Source organism: Muntiacus reevesi, chromosome 1 (genome assembly GCF_963930625.1).
Source record: "Muntiacus reevesi chromosome 1, mMunRee1.1, whole genome shotgun sequence".
In the NCBI taxonomy this organism is placed as follows: Eukaryota; Metazoa; Chordata; class Mammalia; order Artiodactyla; family Cervidae; genus Muntiacus; species Muntiacus reevesi.
Window position 1 is genome coordinate 49,809,273 of NC_089249.1, and position 9,908 is coordinate 49,819,180.

The following is a 9,908-nucleotide window of genomic DNA, read 5'->3' on the forward strand; positions in this document are numbered from 1 at the left end:
CCATCATCATGAGCCAGTCTGAGAACTTTGCCATCACCCTAAAAATTTCTATCAAGTTCATTTGCAGTCAACACCGACTCCCACCCCTCAGTCCAGGTAGTCACGAATCTGCTTTCTGTCTGTAATCTGTCTTTTCTGGACATTTGATATAAATGAATCATATAATATACATAGGCTGTGCAACTGGCTTCTTGGAACATGATTTGTTTAGGCTCATCCGTGCTGTAATAAAGCACTGGTATCTCATTCCTTTCTATGGCTGAATAGTATTCTACTGTGTGGATATTCCACATGGAGTTTATCCATTCAGCAGCTGGTGGGTGTGTGGATTATTTCCAGTTTGAAGTGATTATCAGTGATGCTGCTGTGAGCATTCACTTATAAGTCTTTGTGAGAACATGTCTTTCTTTCTCTGGGGTAGATTCCTTAGAGTGAATTTGCAGGGTTTGGGTAACTTTTTGTTTCACTTAAGGAAACAACCATTTTCCCAAAGTAGATATACCATTTTCATTCCTGCCAGGAATTTTTCTAAAAAGTGGGTTGTCTTATTATTGAATTGTAAAAGTTCTTTTTGTGTTCTGGATACAAGTCCTTTATCAAGTACATGTTTTGCAAATATTTTGCCCCAATCTATGGCTGGATTTTTCCATTTATTAAGGTTATTTGTTGAAGCACAAAGGTTTTTTGTTTTTTATGTTTTTTTTAAATTTTTTTTGTTCCAAACTTTAAACCTTTTATTTTGTACTGGGGTATAGGTGATTAACAATGTGATGATAGTTTCAAGTGAACAGCAAAGGGACTCTGCTACATGTACAATGTATCTATTTTCCCTCAAACTCCCCTCCCATCCTGTCTGCCACCTAACATTGAACAGAGTTCCACCTGCTACACAGTAGATCCTTGTGGGTTATCCATTTTAAATGTAGCAGTGTATAGATGACCTTCCCACTTTATCCATTTTTTAGTGACTTTTGTTTTGGAGCCATAAAGATTTTCACAAGATTTTTCTCCTATGCTTTCTTCTACAAGTTTTATAGTTTTAGCTCTTTTACTTAGCACTATGATCCATTTTGAGTTAATTTTTATGATGATTGAGAGAAGGATCTAGGTTGTATATATCCCTTATCCCAGCTCCTATTGCTGCAAAGATGACAATATCTCCATCAAATTGTCTTGTTACTTTAGTTGACAGTCAATGGATCGTAAATGTCAAGTTTTATTTCCGGACTTTTAATTCTGTTCCAGTAATCCGTATACCTGTCTTAATGCCAATATCACATTGCCTTGATCACTGAAGCTTCCTAATATATCTTGTAATCATGTAGTGGAAACCCTCCAATATTCTCTCTTCTTTTACAAAATTTTCTTGGTTACTCTAGATCTTTGCATTTTTCCATACGCAATTTTAGGATCAACTTGTCATTTCAACCAAAAAATCAATTGAGAGAGAAATGGCATCTTAACAACATTGTCTTCCAATCCATGACTATTTCATCTTCATTTATTAAGATCTTCCCTCAGATTTAATTAGCTCTTTTCCTAGAAGTTTCCTAAGATGAAAACTTAGGTTATTGATTTTTGATCTTTCTTCTTTTCTAATATATGCATTTAATCCTATAATTTCCGTCTAAGCACTTCTTTCACTGAATTCGACAAATTTTGATAAGGTGTATTTCCTTTTCATTTAGTTTGAAACATCTTAAAATTTCTGTAGCTCCTGCTACATGAGCTCCTCGTGTTTTTCTGCTCTTTTGGTTGAAACCTACTGTTAGGATCCTGTTATGTGGATGTGGTGGTAAAGTATTGGGGAGGGGAAGCATCCTATATAATTTTATGATAAAAGTCTCAACCTTTTCATGCACCTTAGTCTCTGGGCTATGCCCTTCAGAACTTTATCTTTTCCCCCCTTTATTTATTTTTTAAATGAAATATAACTTGATTTACAAGGTTGTATTAGTTTCAGGTGTACCTCAAAGTGATTCAGTTATAAGATATATATTATAGCTGAAATGCCATGGGCCAATAAGACCTCCACTCTCGACTGATAAATCTGAGGCTGAGCTGGGCAGTGCATTCAAATGTACAGGGGTTTTTTTGCCCCCAAGTCTGCCCAGGCTTCTATTTTCCATCAAGCCCTTGCATCTCCACTGTGCGTGTGAGCAGGTTCCATTGACCAGGGCTGTGTGGGCGGCGTGGGCTGCTGCTATCTGTGGAGCGCTTGCAACCTCGGTCAGCCCATGACATGTGGAGGGTTTATCCATCTCCCCAGGGCTGGTTCACCTCCCTCAATTTCCCGTTAAATCTCCAGGTCATCACCGGTCCGTTGCTCCCCAATTTCAAGCTCTCAGAGCTGCCAGGCCTCCCTGTCCCCTTGTTTCCGAGATCACCATTTAAACTGACACCTCTCCAAATGAAGAGAGACCACTTTGGCTGTGACAAAAGGCGGCTTGGTTTCCCCAGCCTGCCCTGGTGGAGTCATCAAACAGCAGAACTGCGGGGGACGGGAATGGCTCCAGGCAAGAACACCAATTCAGTCGTTTTCACGAACAAACATGGCTCAGTTTGTTTGTGTGTTTTCAACCAATTTCCAGAGGGCTGGAATGGTTGTTTCTGACAGTTCTGACCAAGCTTTATAGTTGCTTTTTGGAGAAAGCGTTTATCAAACTCTTCCTGTTCTCATGCTGAAAGTTCCCCTCCGGGTGGGAGGTTTTTATTGTGTGTTTTCCAAGACTGGTGATGTGATGTTTGGGGAGGTTGGAGCTCTGGGCGGAAAGATTTCTGATCTGGACCCTGCCACTGACCAGTCCTTGCCCTCTGCCCCGTTTCTTTAGCAGACAAGCAATGGGAGTGGACAAGGTGATGCCGTTTTGAAGATGTTAAGTTTCTAATAGAATTCAGCTCATAAATATACACGGTGGACCTCAGAAGATTAATTGGTTTCACCCTTTCCCTGATCTTGATGGCATTTTTATGTCAAATTTTCTCTCCAAGGAAGGTTATGTATGTGTATGTTTTCTTCTATGAAGCAGCAAGTTCTTTGACTCTGGTAGAAAAAGAAGGTCATTGATTTCTTTTTCTTCCTTCTCTTCCCTCCCCTTCCCTCCTCTTCCTTTCTACCCTCACCCCACCCCCCGCCCTGCCTTTCTTCCTTTGTCTCCCTCTCTCTCCCATGTTCTGTCATTCTACCACTGTGAGCCCTGACTTAGTCCCAGGCTGTGGACTAGGCGCTATCTATGTGAATTATCAAGTTTACCCCCCACCCAAGACAACTTCATTGGGTCAGTCCTTCTTTAAGGACATTTGACAGATGAGGAAACGAGATCAGAGAGACTTCGAGGCTTGCTCATGGTGAAAGAGTTAGTTGTTTCTGCCTCTCTTCCCCTCCCTGGCCCTGACTCCACAAATAAACTGGTTCTAAGGCAGCGGAGTGATCACGTCTCTGGGAGATGTGGTTGGGAGTCCGGGCGGGGCAAGGATGCCCCTCCCAGTCCTGAGATGAGGGCCAGGCCTTCCTTTCAGAGCTGGATCTGGCCCTGGACTTTGGATGGAGACAGTAGGGAGGGCCCTTTGAGTGGGGAAGCAGAGTTAACACAACTTTGTGGCTGGAGTCCCAACAAGGTGCTCTCAACGGCCTGCTGGGGGTGAGCCCCAGGAAGCAGGCTCACAGGTGCTGAGGGCTTTGAAGGCCGGGCTGAAGGGTTTCCCCCATGGGTCAGTGGTAAAGAATCTGCCTGCCAATGCAGGAGACACAGGAGATGTGGGTTTGATACCTGGGTCGGGAAGATCCCCTGGAGGAGGAAATGGCAACCCACTCCAGTGTTCTTGCCTGAAAAATCCCACGGACAGAGGAGCTGGGCTGGCTATAGTCCAAAGGGTTGAAAAGAGTTAGACATGACTGAGCACACACTCTAAAGGTTTTGGATTTTATTCTGAAAGCACAGAAGAGGTGCCCATGGAAGGTTTGTGTGTGTGTGTTTGTGTGTGTGCAGAGAAGGGGCAGTCTAGACTGTGCTTTGCCTTTGTCATCATCTGGGCATCTTTTGTAGGGAGTATCAGGTGAAGGAGAAAATAAAAGAATGAAGTCAAGGGTATCGCCCAGAAAGAGATGAGAAAACTTGAGCTCATAAACCGGGAAAAGAGACTGTGGGGAGGCCAAAGTCACTCCCGAGGAAGTCCACAGAACTTAGGAGGACTTGCAACCTCTTGAGTCAGTAGCAAAATCCTACAACAATTTTGATCTTTAATTACTGTCTAGTGAGCTGTTTCATAGCCTCTGTGTTGTTTTTCCTAAAACAGTGTTACGCAGTTGTATCTTATTTTCTCTTCTCTAATGGGTCAAGAGATGACTATCGCTTTAAAAAAATAGGTCATTCAGCTTTTATCCTCTCAAATTCCAAATTGTCAGCTGGTAACATTTTTGATGTCCAGAATTTATTCTTGGTTGAGAACACCAGCTTAGAAAAATCAAGCTTCTTTTCCCGCACCCAAACAAAACATCTTCCCAAAATGATGATGCTGCTGACAAACTTTGGATGGTGGAAGACAGAAATAATTTGGAGCCATCTCATAACCTCACTGGCAACAAATTTTCTTCCTACTCATTGTGCTTAGAATCTGGTCGACGCCACAAAACTCTAGGTTGAAAAGCCTTCTATGGAGTAGAGTTTCTTATTTCCTTATTTATTACATCAATAGCCAGGGCACTGGGGTTGGGTTTTGTGTGTATGTATGTGCACCCAACAAGGTGAAATTAGGAGGCCAAAATGTCTATATTTTCCTTTCTCCAACATTCTATAAAGAACAAAATAGTAGATATAAAACATGAATTTCATCACTCCCAAAGGAGCTCATTCTATCTGTATTTTCCTGTATTTGGGGAGCCATATATTACTCATTATAGAGTCTTAAATTTGTTTTTAGCAGAAGCAATGATACAGCTTCTACCGTCCTTTAGGGAGCAGCCTCGTTATGGCGCAATTTCCTTCCTTGCTCTGTAAACTTGGGCTTCAGAAATTCCTGATAGGAGACAGTAGTACATCAGACAGGAGAGCACCAGGCACTCTGTCTCTCAGACGCTGCTGAAAAAATTTTTTTTAATTTATTTTTAATTGGAGGTGAATTGCTTTTCAATAGTGTGTTGGCTTCTGCCATATAGCAACATGAATCAGCCATAGGTGTGTATGTCCCCTCCCTCCGGAACCTCCGTCCACCCCCATCCCCAGGCCACCTGCTCTGGGTTGTCACAGAGCACGAGGTTGTGCCCCCTGCATCATACAGCACGTTCCCCCGGCTATCTATTTTACACGCGGTAGTGTGTGTGTTTCCACGCCACTCTCTCCGTTTGTTCCACCTTCTCCTTCCGACAAGACTGTTCTGTATGTCCGCTGCCCTGCAAAAATGTCCATCAGTACCATCTTTCTGGGTTCCACTTATCCGTGTTAATACACTATATCTAAGTTGCAGTACATGTACACCACAGGAGGACAGCATTTCTTCATCTCTTTGGCTGCGCCTGGTCTTGGTTTTGGCCTGCAGGGTCTTCACGGAACCACGTGGGCTCTCTAGCCGCAGTTTGCGGAATCTGTTAATACTTCCCTGACCAGGGATAGAAGCCAGGCCCCCTGCCTTGGGAGTGTGGCGTCTCAGCCACTGGACCACTGGGGAAGTCCCTGACAGGCCACTTTCGAGACCTGGGGACCAGATGCAGTCCTACAGTGGAGCCCAGGAGGAATCCCGTCCCCACAGCTTTGGTCAAGTCATCCTGGACCATAGTTGCATCATCTACGATCATGGGAGTGGGGGGGTTGGCACTGCTTTTAGCTCTCTTCTGGTTCTTTAACCATGACACCATCTGAGTGATGAAGTCCACTCTTGCTGCTGGAGAGAGTAAAAAGTCATGGCTCACAAGGAAGTGAAATCTTACTTGTCCCACTCTAAAGGATTCTAGGTGTGTGAATTCTCTAGAGGAAGCCTGTGGTTTTCAGAGGCATCCCCAAGGAGCCTTTATTTCCCTACCTTCTTTTCTTTTTCAAGCCCAGCAATGAGCATGCAACCTGAATTGGGCCCTGAGATCTTAGAGAAAATGTCTCCTTCCCACCAAGGCCAGCTGATCCAGGAGGAGAAAGGTGGACAGTGTGGAAACCCAGGGCCATCGCTTCTGGAGTCTGCTTCGTGGGCAGCGTGCCCAGCCCTCTCATGCTCTGACCATCTTGTTTGGTTTCGCCTTTGCTGGCGAGGCTCTGGGAGGCAGGACAGATGATAGCCTTCTGTGGAGCCCGGGAGAGTCAATATTGAACGGTCTGTTTGTTTTGTTGGCCTCCACCTGTTGGAAACTCTATAATCATAGCCGCTCATAATAAGGAAGAAAGACCAGCAGGAAATACCTGTACTGGAACAGGGAATGTCTCCACAGTGTTCCCCTGGGTGCCACGCCCGAGGAACTGACCTCCCATTACAGTTGAGAGCAGCTCATGGGCAAGAGAACACAGAGACGCCAGGAGAAGGGTGTGAGGATTAGAGGGGGGTGCTCAGGAAGAGGGGAGCACCCCTTCCTGGCATTGTGCCCTGCAAGCCCACTGACTGCTCTCCCCACTCACAGTACTTGGGTCCAAGTGCTCCACCCCAGCAGGGTCACCCCAGCTTTCCAGGCATTCCCTGCTTTCCTGCATCACCAAGAAAGCAGGGCTGGTGTCCCGGGAGTCCCAGCCACCTTCCTCCCATACCTTGCTCCCTCTGATGCCCCCGATCTCCCTGGCCTCCGTTTTCTCTTCTAAAAAACGGGGATGGGTAGATTTCACATCATGTGATCGCCAAGAGCCCTTCCAGTCTCGGATGCTGATGATGAGGGGCTGGGAGGAGGGCGGGCCACCCGTGCAGCTGGCTGTGCTCTCTGAACCGCCAGCCCTCAACCTGTGTGCCGAAATGGCACTGAGACTCAGAGACGGACACAACCATCTTTGACCTTGGGGCTGATGCAAGCAGGCATGCCCCGTAACAGGGATGCAGAAGCCCAGTGACAGGGCGGGGGCGTCAGAAGGAGGGCGAGGGAGGCCTGACTGCCCTCTGATCCGCTGGTGGCCAGGGCTTTGGTGCCACTGTGCTGCTGGGGTACAAGGTGGGTGGGGGAGGCCGTGAGTCAGTGGTACCCAGGTTTCATGGAGAAGCAACACATGCATGGGTGTTCAGTCACTCGGTCGTGTCCAACTCTTTGTGACCCTGTGGACTGTAGCCCACCAGGCTCCTCTGTCCATGAGATTTCCCAGGCAAGACTACTGGAGTGGGTTGCCAGTTCCTCCTCTGGGGGATCTTCCTGACCCAGGGATCGAACTCAGTCTCCTGCATTGGCAGGAGGCTTTACCGATGAGCTACCTGCAAAGCCCCAAAGCAAGTACAGCACGTAGCAATTTATGGCAGCATCTCAGTAAGTGTTTACTTCTGTCCCTCCTGGAACAGGGCTGAGTGTGGAGGGGAGGAGAGCAGAAATGGGGGGAGACAGAGGATGCTAATTCACAAACCAGACAGGGAACCAGGCAGGCGTTCATCAGGGAGCGGCAGGGAGTCTGCTGGGGCCAGTGTCTGGGGACAGATTCCCTGGGAAGGGAGCGTTTCGGTGGGGCGGGATGGCTGGGTAGGACTTTGCAAGCAGAGAAGGATGGGAACGTGGACTCCAGGCAAAGCAAGAGCGCCAGCAGCTGGTGGGGGCAGCAGCTAGTTTGCGGAAACGGGCTGCGTGTGGGTGTTTTTGGAGAGGCCGTGAGGCTGGGAAGTTAGCTCGTGTGCATGGACGGTCTCATGCACAGGGTCAGGGTCATCCTTCAGCCCCAGTGCCTCGGGGGGCCTGTGAAGATTTATTAATATTTAATGCTTTATTAATTAGATGCTTTTTATTACACAAGTACTCATGCCCACAGAAGAGGTAGAGAAGTATTACTATAAAGAAGGACAAAACCCCCAGAGATACCAGCTGGTGGGGGGGCCCTGGGTGGTGCAGGTTTTCAGGGAGATGTGCAGGAGACGCAGGTTTGATCCCTGGGTGGGGAAGATTCCCCTGGAGGAGGGCATGGCAACCCACTCCAATATTCTTGCCTGAAGAGTTCCATGGACAGAGGAGCCTGGCGGGCTGCAGTCCATGAGATCAGAAAAGAGTGGGACATGATTGAGCGACTGAGCACACACACACACAAACACACACACCCCTAGTCTGCATCTTCTTCCAGTCCGAGGGCAAGGCTGGGACAGATATCCACCTCTAGAGAAAGTTCTGGAAACATCCTGGAATGGGGCAGCAGGCCTCCAGGCGTCCGGAACAGAGGGGCCCAGGAAGCCCGCCCGACCAGTCAGGCAGGCCACGTCAGCCCCGCCCTCGCCACCCAGGCTTCCCGCAGGGCAGTCAGAGGTTGCTGCCTGCCGGCCCGCACGCCGCACGCAGGCAGATCCTGGAGGGCTCCCAGAGGGCAGCGGCTCCTGGCACGGCTCCCACCTCTGCCCCTGGGGGCCAGTCCAGTTGCTGGGGGCAGGGGGGTCAGGCAGAGCCTGAAAGCTGTGGGCCTGCAGTGGTGTCGCCTGGAGACTGAGAAGGAGGCAGCGGCAGGTAGGTCTGGGGGAGGGGGGAGAGGGCAAAGAAGGGGGCAGGGAGGGGGGGAGGGCAAGGGGAGGGGAGAGGGAGGTGCGTGGGGGGGCGCTGCAGGCCCCTCTGCCTGGCTGCTTGCTGGGTGGTGGTGCTTCCTGCTGGGTGCCCCGCTGAGGGGGCAGGGAGTGTGTGCAGCACATGGAGTTCCGAGGGAGGCGTGTGCCCAGGATGCAGCTGGGCTCCCCAGCCCCGTCCCCAGGCCTGGCCCGGGTCCCCGCTGATGCTCTGAACCCTGTGGGGACTGGAGGAGGGCCAGAAGCCCCAGGGCTGAGATCAGAAGGGACCTCAAGGGTCCTGTCGCCACACCCAGCCTCTTCATTTCATGGATGAGGAGGCTGGGGTGAGCTGCCTAGTCCAGGATGGCAGGTCTAGAAGCTGTAAGTCCTCACCTGCGGCTCAGGGCTGCCGGGAGTCCATGCCGCGGGGCCAGGATGCAGCAGGCTGTTGTCCTGAGTGAAAACAAAGCCCTGGGAGGGACGGGGTCAGAAAGACAAAGAGACAGAAGAGAACCTCACAGAGCAGAGGATGGTCAGGAAATGGGGCGTCACTTCCTCCTTGGCCAAGCTTGAGCTGTGGTCTGGCTGCGTGACTCAGCCAGCCTTGCTGCCTCTGGCCTAGGTGTGTGTGCACATGTGTGTGTCTCTGTTTGCATGTGTATGCCATGTGTGTGCACGTGTGTATACATGGGCACATGTGTGTGCATATATACACTCCATGCTGCATGTTTGCTAAGTCGCTTCAGTCATGTCCTACTCTTTGTGACCTCATGGACTGTAGCCCGCCAGGCTCCTCTGTCCATGGAGTTCTTCAGGCAAGAATACTGGAGTGAGTTGCCATGCCCTCCTCCAGGGGATCTTCCCCACCCAGGAATTGAACCAGTGTCTTTGTCTCCTGCATTGGCAGGTGGGTTTTTTTTTTCCCACTAATTCCACCTGGGAAGCCCACTCCAGCAGGTGTAAAAACACTCTGGCTTAGGTGTGTGTGCATGTGTGTGTACGTGTGTGTGTGCATACATACACTCCAGCAGATGGGAAAGCACTCTGCTCCATACTTCTGTCCGTGGTCAACACAGTGACCTTGTTGGGAGTCAATCCTGGAAGAACCCTGGATGAATTAGTGGCTCCAGAATTAGTGGCAGGAAGGGTCCAGTGGTGGGAGTCCCCGTAGAGATCAAAGCCTAGGAGAAGAGCCTAACTCATGAGGTAGTGAGTTCCCTGTCTCTGGAAGAAACCAGCAGGTATCCACGAATCTTTTCATCAAGGTTGTGGGCTGAGGGACA